Source organism: Bos indicus x Bos taurus, chromosome 12 (assembly GCF_003369695.1).
Source record: "Bos indicus x Bos taurus breed Angus x Brahman F1 hybrid chromosome 12, Bos_hybrid_MaternalHap_v2.0, whole genome shotgun sequence".
In the NCBI taxonomy this organism is placed as follows: Eukaryota; Metazoa; Chordata; class Mammalia; order Artiodactyla; family Bovidae; genus Bos; species Bos indicus x Bos taurus.
The window spans coordinates 59,992,564-60,005,282 of record NC_040087.1 but is presented as its reverse complement, the minus strand read 5'-3'; positions in this window follow the sequence as shown (position 1 = coordinate 60,005,282).

The following is a 12,719-nucleotide window of genomic DNA, read 5'->3' as shown; positions in this document are numbered from 1 at the left end:
AAAAGACTCTAATGCTGGGAGGGATTGGGGGCAGGAGGAGAAGGGGACAACAGAGGATGAGATGGCTGGATGGCATCACTGACTTGATGGATGTGAGTCTGAGTGAACTCTGGGAGTTGGAGATGGACTGGGAGGCCTGGTGTGCTGCGATTCATGGGGTTGCAAAGAATAGGACACGACTGAGCGACTGAACTGAACTGAAGGGGGAAAAAAAATTAATAGATTTTATGTGACTTTAGTGTTTGCAATAGGAAACTTACTTTGATCAGGCACTTTTAGTTTGAGAAATATATATAACCAAGGCAAGTATGATCTAAATACTTTTTGATATAAAAAGGATTATATAGATTTTATTCTCACTGAAGAGAAGCAATCTCATAGAGAAAATAGTCCCAGGTACTATCCTTTGTTGCTTATTACTCAGTAGAAATAATTATAGTCAAATAATGATTATTGTTAAATACTTTCTCCTTAATATTGGAGAGCAGAAAAATTACTGAGAATATAGAGCTTACTTATAACACTTTGCAACCTCCTAGAGCTAGGGTTCCATACAGAGATACTGTTAGCACAGTTGTAACAAGATTGTCATAACCAAGTTATACATCTACAAAAGTAAACTATCATAAATATTTTTACTTGAAATTCACAAGTGAATTTTCCTGAGATTGTAATAGCTATCTGAGTAGAGAAAGTAAAATAGTATGGGATATATGTGAACCAATAACTAAAATTGCTTAAAGTACATTTATGCAATTTTCTTAATTATATGGTTTCTTCAATGTTTGAATTATTCAACACATATATAAAACCAAGTATGTATCACCAGTAAATTATTTTCTATCATATGATATGCTTAATTCTATATAAGAAAATATGTACTATGCTACTTCAAAGAGATTAAGATTTTTTAAAATGTTGATTGTCCATGATTTCAAATACGCACTAGAAGACTCAATGTTGTCAGTTTAAGTATCTGTGCTGCCCTTAGATGACTATAAAAGAGGATTCATTTTTCTAAAAATTCATAAGAACATGTACTTTTATAGGTTTGTCATCAAAATTTCCAAAGCACAACCCACACTGAGCCTTCTGTTTTGGCTTTTCTTCTGGCTTAATGACAAAGTTGGAAAAAATGAAAACAGGAAAGAGGAGGAAGGCAGGCTGACTCTGCTGTCCTCAGCCTGTCTCTCTGCTTAGCAAGCATTTGCTCTATTTTCTAAGAGCAGCTCTGAAGCTACAGATAAGTGAAAAAATACATAAGATGGTGAAAGTCCCATAACTTTGTCTTTTGCTTTTCAATCTCTGATTTAACTTCATCACTTTTGAATCTTTTAATGCAATGGTTTACAATAAATATGAAACAATATACTTTAGTTGAAATAAGGGTAAAACCTTAATATTCCAGGTGCATTGTCTGCATCTGAATTTTATATTGTTCTAACAATATTTTGCACTGAATCCCTAAGATTTCAATATCTCCCACTTCTACAGGTTGTCCATGTGAACTCATACTCTTCAATATTGTTGATCATTTTTATATTTAGTATCTGTATGGCTTTTTGGGTGAGGAGGATGCTGATTATTTATATGTCATTTGAACTAATTGAAGATCTATCCTTTAATTAGCATAGTAGACACTGGAAAGATGACAACCAGTCAAGATATAATATGCACAGGTGAAAGTAAAGGAAATTTATCATTATTTTGCATTTGTTATTTACAATCCTTTCATGGTCAGTGACAGAGAAGGCAATGGCACCCCACGCCAGTACTCTTGCCTGGAAAATCCCATGGATGAAGGAGCCTGGTGGGCTGCAGTCCATGGGGTCTCTAAGAGTCAGACACGACTGAGCGACTTCACTTTCACTTTTCACTTTCATGCACTTGAGAAGGAAATGGCAACCCACTCCAGTATTCTTGCCTGGAGAATCCCAGGGATGGGGGAGCCTGGTGGGCTGCCGTCTATGGGGTCGCACAGAGTCAGACATGACTGAAGCGACTTAACAGCAGCAGCAGTATGTTCAGTGAGGTTTCCAGGTTGTTGTTATTGGCCGCTAAGTCATGTCTGACTCTTGCGACCCCATAGACTGCCAGGATCCTCAGTCCATGGGACTTCCCAGGCAAGAATATTGGAGTGGGTTGCCATTTCGCTCACCAGGGTTTCCAGATACTCTTGCACAATGACAAGAGCTATCACATTCTGGGCTACCAGTTACAAACACTTACAGGAGATCTAGAGTATGGAAGGGATTTAAGTTGTTTCCTGCTTTCAGTAGTGTCTTCTTTCTAGGTTTACCTAAATGCATACAAACTCCTCACAGTGCAGTGTTGTGCTGCTTTTAGCTAATTGCTTCATCTAACAGGGATAATAGAGCCTTTTTCTATAGTTTTAAAATTTTAATTCAACATTTTAAAGTAATTATGGGATAACTGCCTAATGGCTAAGTGAAGTGTTCAACATGCAATCTTTGTTCTTCCTGTTTCAAAATCTTCAAAAACAGATGAGCACTTTATACTATATACAGGGCTTGTACACAGTACTTGTATACTGTATATTGTATACAGGGCTTGAGCTATAATGCTGTATACTTGTAACCTATATAATATAAAAGTATTCACAAAAATCTTCAAAAACAGTTACACAGATATAAACATATCACTAGTTTATCACACTATAGTAGAATCTAGTTAATGGATTAAAACTATGTAGCAAATATCTACCAATATGACAAAGCAATAAAAGAGCAGAAAAGTTCAATTAAAAAGAATCTAAAGTACTTTTTAAAGACCTACAATGTTTGCTATAATGTCTACATCTCACTTACTTGGCTTTAAAATCCTTTAGATGGCATTACCTGAAAAAAATACTAATTTTCATAACAATTATTCATAAAGAATGCTTATACATATCTAAAGATTTTCAAAGTTTTTACTTCAAACATATTTATTAATATTTTATCAATACCAGTTTTATAATTTATAAAATTATATAAATTATATAAAATTATAAAAATTTATAAAAACCTCAATTATACTTTTGACTATTTAAAATTTACATCTATATATTGATTATTATGGAAATACTTTGACCTCAAAAAGCTGATTTCATCAAAAGGAATAAAAATAAACTAATATTCTTTGAATTCTAGGTCACTTTGAAAAAAAAAAATCCATGATTTCAAACACTAAATCAAAAAATACAGAAGAGCCATTACATAGTATTTTTTGCATGCTGTGCTGTAGTCAAACTTACTGTTAATACTGGATCTAAAAGATTCATTTCCAATTACCTCTCACCAATTTTCTTTTATTGAAGGCCTCCATTGACTGACATATTAAATTATGCATAATCAACTGAAAAGGATCAGTTCAAATTTTGGCACTCAGTCACCATCTGTTCTTTGTATGTTGACATACCTCACATCACTTTCATGTTTGCTTTATAAATGGTGTGACAGTCAGGATTTTCATAATGTTTGTTGTTCCATTTAAACTAATTATAGTGATGATCGTTTTCTGAGAATATAAGGATCCATTCAGAAAACTGCAGAATTTTGAAAATAAAAGCCTTCAATGAGTGGTGACTTAATTCTTAACATTTTTCATGGTAATCATTCCAGGTATATATTTATCCAGGGTATTCATTCAATAACATGCTGCTGCTGCTGCTAAGTCGCTTCAGTCATGTCCAACTCTGTACATCCCCATAGACAGCAGCCCACCAGGCTCCTCCATCCCTGGGATTCTCCAGGCAAGAACACTGGAGCGGGTTGCCATTTCCCTCTCCAACGCATGAAAGTGAAAAGTGAAAGTGAAGTCACTCAGTCGTGTCCGGCTCTTAGAGACCCCATGGACTGCAGTCTACCAGGCTCCTCCATCCATGGGATTCTCCAGACAAGAATACTGGAGTGGGTTGCCATTTCCTTCTCCATCAATAACATGAGACACTGGAAACTAATTTGTATTACAATACAGCTTCCTTCAGAAAAAAATCATCATCAATGGGATCTTCGCTGATATAAATGTACATAGCTTTAAAATTTAAAACAACAAAAAAATAAAAATAAAAACAAACCTTCAAATAAACCATTTCTTAACAATTATTCTTATTTAGTCCCTAAGTCATGTCTGACACTTTTGCAACCCCATGGACTATAGCCCCCCCGACTCCTCTCTCTATGAGATTTCTCAGGCAAGAATACTGGAGTGGGTTGCCATTGTCTTCTCCAGGGAATCTTTCCAACCCCGGGTTTGAACCTGTGTCTCCTGCATCGGCAGATGTGTTCTTCACCCACTGAGTCACCAGGAAGCCCTAACAATTATTACCATTTTTTAATCCTGGGCAAACAGAGAACATTTAACACACACACACACACACACACACACACACACACACACACACATATTTACAAGTGGAAAATACACCAAGTAATAAAATCAAATATAGTAACTAGCAAATATAGTGCATTAAAAATTATCTTCAAGGTTAGCAGACAATTATTAGGATACATGCACTGGAATAGTAAGTAAATAATTTTTATTGTCTTCATGTACCCTGAGATAGTAATAAAAATGTTAATCAGTCATGTCTGACTCTGCAGCCCATGGATTGTAGCTGCCAGGCTCCTCTGTCCACGGAATTCTCCAGGCAAGAATACTGGAGTGGGTAGCTCTTTCCTCTCCAGGGGATTTTCCTGACCCAGGTATTGAATATGTGTCTCTTGCATTGCAGGCAGATTCTTTACCACCTGAGACACTAAGGAAGCCTGAGATGTCAATAGTATGAACCTACATCTTGGGCATGCAATTTTTATTCTAATCTAAGTTCCAAATACGTTCCCCAAATTTTATGCTAATTTAATTACTATAATCTTTGCTTAAAATAAATACCAGTTCTGTAAGATGGAGTGATATCCTGTGAATCATTTTTTTTTTGGTTTACCCATCACCTATATTATTTGTTGAGTGAAAAGAATTCTTTGTTTAACTTTGCAATTATAATTATATATAGCAACTCCTTCATACCAAATAAATTTAAAACATGCTGATTCTATATAAACCATCAAATTCTCCATAAAACAGGACTTTCCATATATCTAAAGATAGCTTCTAGAGAAATTATTTTCTATTACTACTGAGCTCAAAGTTTTCTCTCTTAACACTTGCTTGATTGGTATAGGTAAAATATGAACAAAGATTTCTATTAACCAAAAAAAAAAAAAAAAAAAAGGTTACTTCTGTTAAAATGCTCCCAGAAGAAAGGCGAAAAAAACACAAGTCACGAGGAAGAAAAATGAGCTCATTTTCTTGGCAAGCAAATGACTATTTGTAACCACGGATTAAATGAAGTAAAATCTCAGTTACACCTCCCCGTCTTTCCCTGAAAGTAAACAGACACAGAACTCTTCTTAAGCTGTTACAAAAGCAAAGGTTATAAAAGTTTCACTTCTTAACCTTGATGTTTGGAATATACACATTTCCTACTGATAGTAACTTTAGAAAGAAAAGAAAAAGCTCTGGATTTCAAGTTTATACTCCAGGATTATGTGATTCAAAATAAAGAGGAAGACAGAAAACTAGCTTCTCAGAGCCAAGTACTTTACTCTGATACTGTTTCTTGTGATCCTTTTAAGAACACTGTATTTTTTTCTCTCTCTCTCTCTCTCTTTTGTTTGGAAAAGATATTGCAGGGTCTGGTTTTTAGCTTTTTTTTTTTTTAATTAACCATTACTTTTGTAAATTCAGACCATCTCTAGCTCCCCATCTGCAGTGATTTTGGAGCCCCCCAAAATAAAGTCTCTCACTGTTTCCCCATCTATTTGTCATGAAGTGATGGGAGCAGATGCCAAGATCTTAGTTTTCTAATGTTCAGTTTTAAGCCAACATTTTCACTCTCCTTTTTCATTTTCATCAAGAGGCTGTTTAGTTCTTCTTCGCTTTCTGCCATAAGGGTGGTGTCATCTGCATATCTGAGGTTATTGATATTTCTCCTGGCAATCTTGATTCTAGTTTGTGCTTCCTTTAGCCCAGCATTTCGCATGATGCACTCTGCATATAAGTTAAATAAGCAGGGTGACAATATACAGCCTTGACATACTCCTTTTCCTATTTGGAACCAGTCTGTTGTTCCATGACCAGTTCTAACTGTTGCTTCCTGACCTGCATACAGGTTTCTCAACAGGCAGGTCAGGTGGTCTGGTATTCCCATCTCTTTCAGAATTTTTCCCAGTTTGTTGTGATCCACACAGTCAAAGGCTTTGGCATAGTCAATAAAGCAGAAGTAGATGTTTTTCTGGAACTCTCTTGCTTTTTTCAATGATCCAATGGATGTTGGCAATTTGACCTCTGGTTGATCTCTTGTTATAATTGACTTGCTGCTGCTGCTGCTAAATCACTTCGGTCGTGTCCGACTCTGTGCGACCCCATAGATAGCAGCCTGCCAGGCTCCCCTGTCCCTGGGATTCTCCAGGCAAGAACACTGGAGTGGGTTGCCATTTCCTTCTCCAATGCATGAAAGTGAAAAGTGAAAGTGAATTCACTCAGTCGTGTCCGACCCTCAGCGACCCCATGGACTGCAGCCTTCCAGGCTCCTCCATCCATGGGACTCTCCAGGCAAGAGCACTGGAGTGGGGTGCCATAAGTGGCACTATGTGTATCTATTTTCCCATCGTGTTTAGTTTTACCACTGCAAGTATAATACCAGGTTTCAATCTTTTCTTCACAAATCTAAAATGTAATAAGTCTGAAATTGCTAGTTGGTGACAAAAGTGATAAAAAAAAGTTGGTGATAAAAACTTTATAAGCTGTTACAAGTTGCCTTCCCCTCTGCTGTATCAGCCTTTTATCTCACTGCAAAATATCCATGTCACAGCCCCCACAGCAAGAAACATTCAGATATGTACTATGCAAACTTTGGAATGGCTGCTTGTCTTTGCCAAATACATCCACTCTGGTTTTTTTTGTGTTTTTTTCCTGTAAAAGTTTGATGTTTATTCAGGATACTACCTTTGATCTACATTTTTCTTACACAGAGTGATTTAATCCAGATACATTTTTCTCTAACAACCATCTATAGAATATCATATCTGTACTCCAGCAATGGATCTTCTTACAGAACATAGAAGACTACATCTCTACCTAGTTATTTTGACATCAATATTAATAATAATGAATTACATATATTATTTGAATAAAATATGTGTTGAGGTATATGACAGTTTCAAAACATTATCCATCAATAAAGCAGTTATTAGAATTTACCTTTGACAGAGGCCCAAGGTTTACATGGGCCTGGGCCTAGTACTATTCTAAATACTACCTTTCTTGTAGTACATCATTGACTCTCACAACCATCTAATTAGTAGGTAATATTATTGTCCCATTTTATATTAGTTGGAACTTTGGCACGGAAAAATCCAGAAACTTGCCCAAAATGACAGTGGAAGATTTTTGACTTATTAAAAATCACTCTGAAAGCTATTTTACTACAAATTTTGCACTTTACACTTACTTTATGCTGGTTGATAAGACTCCTCAATTAAATATAATAAAAAATACACACTCATTTTTTCTCACCAACATCTTGCTATTATCCTATACTTTTTATTAACAACACAGTGAAAAGAATCCTAATGTTAAACATGGCCTTGTGACACTGAGCATACTCTAATAAAGACTATCTTTCTGTTAAAATACCTTAGGCTTTTCTCCTATGGAATCAAAATTACTGATGAAGAGAAAATTTATCAAATCTGCTTTGCATGTTAGAGATATACAATATCCTGCCTACTAAAGAAATCAACTAAAAATTAATAAATTGAAAAATTCTGTATTTTTCGATCACAAAGCAGATAAATCACCTTATAGGCCAGAATCAAAATTCCAGATTAATCTCCATGTCAAACTCAGCCTCAAAAGAATACATTTTAAAGCCCATGTCATTAGAAATAGAACTCCAAGTTGCTTATCCCTTAAACTACTCATAAATTCTTTAACTTTTGAAATTTGTAATCACCACATAAAAACATAAAACATGAAGAAGATTTAGAGGAGTTTACAGAATGCACATCTTCTACAACAGAATAATTACAAGGTCTTGAATGAAAACAAAAATTACTCAACATAAAGAAAATATGAGAGAAGAAAAAACTGGCTCATTCTGGGAAGACAATCAATACAAGACAATCACAATGTGACCTGATGTCAAAATTATTGAATTTGGACTTTAAACCAGTTTTTAAAACCAAGCCCATTGAGGTAAATGGAAGAACAAATAGAAAATTTAAGATATAAAAGAAGAAATAGAAAATAATGCATATGTTTGATATTAAATATATCACTTAAATGCTAGCACAAAGATTAAAAAGATGAAAAATCTAGAATCAAATCACATATTAAATATCAGAAGGCTTCATAGCAGAATATTGGTGACAGACGAAACTGTCATCTTGAGATAAATCAAAAGAAATCATTCAATGTGAATTAACAGAGTGAAAAAAAAAAAAAAAAGATTGGAAAAATGGACCAAAGACTAAGAGATATTTTACAACAGCAAAAGTCTGATATATGCATAGTTGGAAAATCAGAGAAAGTTAAAGGAAAACAAGAATAAAGAAAAGTATAAAAGGAAATAATAGCTTGATGCCTCCCGATGTAGTATAAGACATAATTTTATAGATACATGAATTTCAGTTGATTTCAAACAGAAAAAATACAAAATAAACCATGACTAGGAACACTATAAGCAGACAGCTAAATAATGAATTTATCTTGAAAGTGATTAGAGAAGGCACTTTTAATCAGAAGAACAATGATTTTTATTACCACGGATTTCTCATCAGAAACTTTGGCAGTCAGAAAAATTGAAAGACATTAAAGTCCTAAAGGTTAATACCCACTTGTAACCTTAAATGCTATATTCAGTAGAAGAAATCCTAAAAACAAAAGATAAAGACTTTTCAGCCAAAACAAACGAGAAAAAAACCCTAAGATAATCTGTCACTAGTAGACCTATACTACCAAATACAGTGAATGAGGCTTTATCAAGCTGAATGATACAGATGAACATTTAGAGTTTCAGGAAATATTGAAGAGTCAATACGTGGTAAATGTTTAGCTAAAAACAATTTTGTCTTACATTTAGTTTGATTAAAATATATCTATGATTATTTAAAAGCAAAAGCAACTTTTTATAGATTTATAATAGAAAAATTCAGAATGATAACTGTAGCATAAAGGTAGCTGGGTTAACGGTTTTAAAAGGATTGCAAGTTTTCTACATTTTACATAAAGTAGTATACAAATAACTATAAATAAATTGGAAAACATTAAGCATGTATTTGTGATTTTCTTAAGCAACCAGTAAAATAAATAATACAAAGTCATATAGTTACATATCCATCAGATCAGATCAGATCAGTCGCTCAGTCATGTCCGACTCTTCGCGACCCCATGAATCGCAGAACACCAGGCCTCCCTGTCCATCACCAACTCCTGGAGTTCACTCAGACTCACGTTCATTGAGTCAGTGATGCCATCCAGCCATCTCATCCTCTGTCGTCCCCTTATCCTCCTGCCCCCAATCCCTTCCAGCATCAGAGTCTTTTCCAATGAGTCAACTCTTTGCATGAGGTGGCCAAAGTACTGGAGTTTCAGCTTTAGCATCATTCCTTCTAAAGAAATCCCAGGGCTGATCTCCTTTAGAATGGACTGGTTGGATCTCCTTGCGGTCCAAGGGACTCTCAAGAGTCTTCTCCAACACCACAGTTCAAAAGCATCAATTCCTCGGTGCTCGGCCTTCTTCACAGTCCAACTCTCACATCCATACATGACCACAGGAAAAACCATAACATTGACTAGACGACCTTTGTTGGCAAAGTAATGTCTCTGCTTTTGAATATGCTATCTAGGTTGGTCATAACTTTCCTTCCAAGGAGTAAGCGTCTTTTAATTTCATGGCTGCAGTCACCATCTGCAGTGATTTTGGAGCCCAGAAAAATAAAGTCTGTCACTGTTTCCACTCTTTCCCCATCTATTTCCCATGAAGTGATGGGACCGGTTGCCGTGATCTTCGTTTTCTGAATGTTGAGCTGTAAGCCAACTTTTTCACTCCCCACTTTCACTTTCATCAAGAGGCTTTTGAGTTCCTCTTCACTTTCTGCCATAAGGGTGGTGTCATCTGCATATCTGAGGTTATTGATATTTCTCCCGGCAATCTTGATTCCAGCTTGTGCTTCTTCCAAGACTAGCAGAGGCCACCTAAGGAAAGTATATGTTAAGAATTTTTTTTCTCTTCTTAGCATCATGCATGTTCACTGGTATAATGATTCCTTTAACCTAATTATTAAAAAAAAAAAAAAAATCTACCACCATGTCCAAGAGGGAAAGCAAGCAGAAACCCACATGACATTAACACTGCATGATTTCATCATCATCCTTTGATCCTTATAGAGCATTGAATATAGACTCTTTCTTTCTTCCATTATCCCTAACATCATTGCTCCTCACTCTCCTCCCGCCTCCCACACACAAATCACTACCTTGAAAGACTTTGTATTATGGGTGTGCCATGGTGAAAAGATAATGGAGAATGTGTAATAAATTATTCCAAGTAATAGAAAGTATTATATATTTGCACAGCTGAACTTTTCAATAGCCCATGCAATTTTTATTTTCTAGATGTTTAGAGTTATGGGATAGCCAAATATATATTATTGTATTTACAATTCCATTGTTAGCAATTTTCTCTTATTTGATCCCCATGAGTTTTTCATAGACATTCAAAGGGTATTTGGAATGAGGATTAAAAACTCAAAGCAAACAAATGGCACAACAGTGAGGAAATCACAAAGAACTCAAAATCAGGAAAACAAAGCATGCATTTGCTTTGTAATCTTAATTACCTTCACATCTTAATATGGTCTCCACAAATGTAAAATGAAAGGACTGAATTAGGTGGCAATAAAAGTATTTTATATCTGAAATTTCTTTATTATGATAATAGACACATTTCTGGGGCATAGGCCAAGTGTTTCATGTACATTACTTGATTTAAGCTTCATTACAAACTGCAAAGGAGATAGCATTATCCCTATATTAAGAGTGTTATCTCTCCAAATAGAATCCAGAAAGCTAAACAAAATTATACTTTGAAGCTATGAGTCTTGTTTTAAGAATTTCTGGGTGGTTGGGGTATACAATGCTGAGTCAAAATGATAATCTGTTAAAGCAGAATGAGTTAAAAATCCATTTGGTGACCTAGTTGGTTTGTTAAATATTTAACATGAGAATATCATTGTTCTTTATGAGCCTAAACGAAGATTTTTAAAAGGTCTATATCAAATTATCTCTATCTTTCAATATTAAATTTACATATTAAATTTTTGTTGTTTAAAAATATGCTAGACATTACAAGAATGTGTTAGGATCATGTCTAAGTACCCATTAATTACATAAATCTATAAAGTAACAAAAAGTAGGATCTTCCCTGTAGCTCAGATGGTAAAGAATCTTCCTGCAATGCAGGAGACCTGGGTTTGATCCCTGGGTCAGGAAGATCCTCTGGAAAAGGGAGTGGCAAACCTCTTCGGTATTCTTGCCTGGGGAATTCCAAGGATAGAGGAGCTGGTGGGCTAGAGTTCATGGGGTTTCAAAGAGCTGGACATGACTGAGTGACTAACACTGCTACTGTTATCTATATCAATCTATAAAGTAACAAATGAGTTGAGCAAATGACTGCAAAATAGGTAGAGAGTACTTTAATATCATTTTAAACAAAACTCCTTCCTTGCACTGGCCCTGGAATTTGAACCTGAAGTATAATCTTTGGTGGTGATCTTGCTCCTAAAACTCAAACAAGACATTTTATTAATACTTTTTGTAGATACCATTTCTCATATGTATAAAAAGGAAATTCCATTGTTATCCTGACATTATACACCTGCTTTAGACATTATGGCCACAGAGTAGATTTGGAGCAACAGTGACTAAGACATTTGACTTATTTTGAGAAAATATTTCATTTTGAAAAATTTGAAAAAATTCATCACTAAGAAGCTAAAGAATAATTTTCAAGGCCTTATGTGTTCTGAAGAAGTTGATGAACATCTTCAACAGAGATACTGAAGTACAACAACATTTTCTCAAAATAATTGATCCTTGAACCTTGTTTTGAAATGCAACTTCTAGAATTTTTTCATGAGTTATACTTTAGAAATGATGCTTGTGATTCTTTTTCCTTAGCTAATTCAAACACATATGGAACAGAAAAATTCCATTTCAAATTACATAGCAAATCTGCATGAGGTGCATGTACATTTGTTTTTAAATTTACATAATATATGGAACTGTGATCACTCCCAGCTTAAATACTATAAATGAGTCTCAGAAGAGTGATCTATCTATACTAAAACTTATCATATTTCAAAATCAACACCAGGCTATTTTTTCCTTTCAAAAAAGATAAATACAATTTCAGTTAGTTCATTTCAGACTCTCAGTTGTGTCTGACACTTTGCAACCCCATTAACTGCAACATGAACCCCATGAACCCCAGGCCTCCCTGTCCATCACCAACTCCCAGAGTTTACCCAAACCAATGTCCATTGAGTCGGTGATGCCATCCAAGCATCTCGTTCTCTGTTGTCCCCTTCTCCTCCTGCCCTCAATCTTTCCCAGCATCAGGGTCTTTTCAAATGAGTCAGCTCTTTGCATCAGGT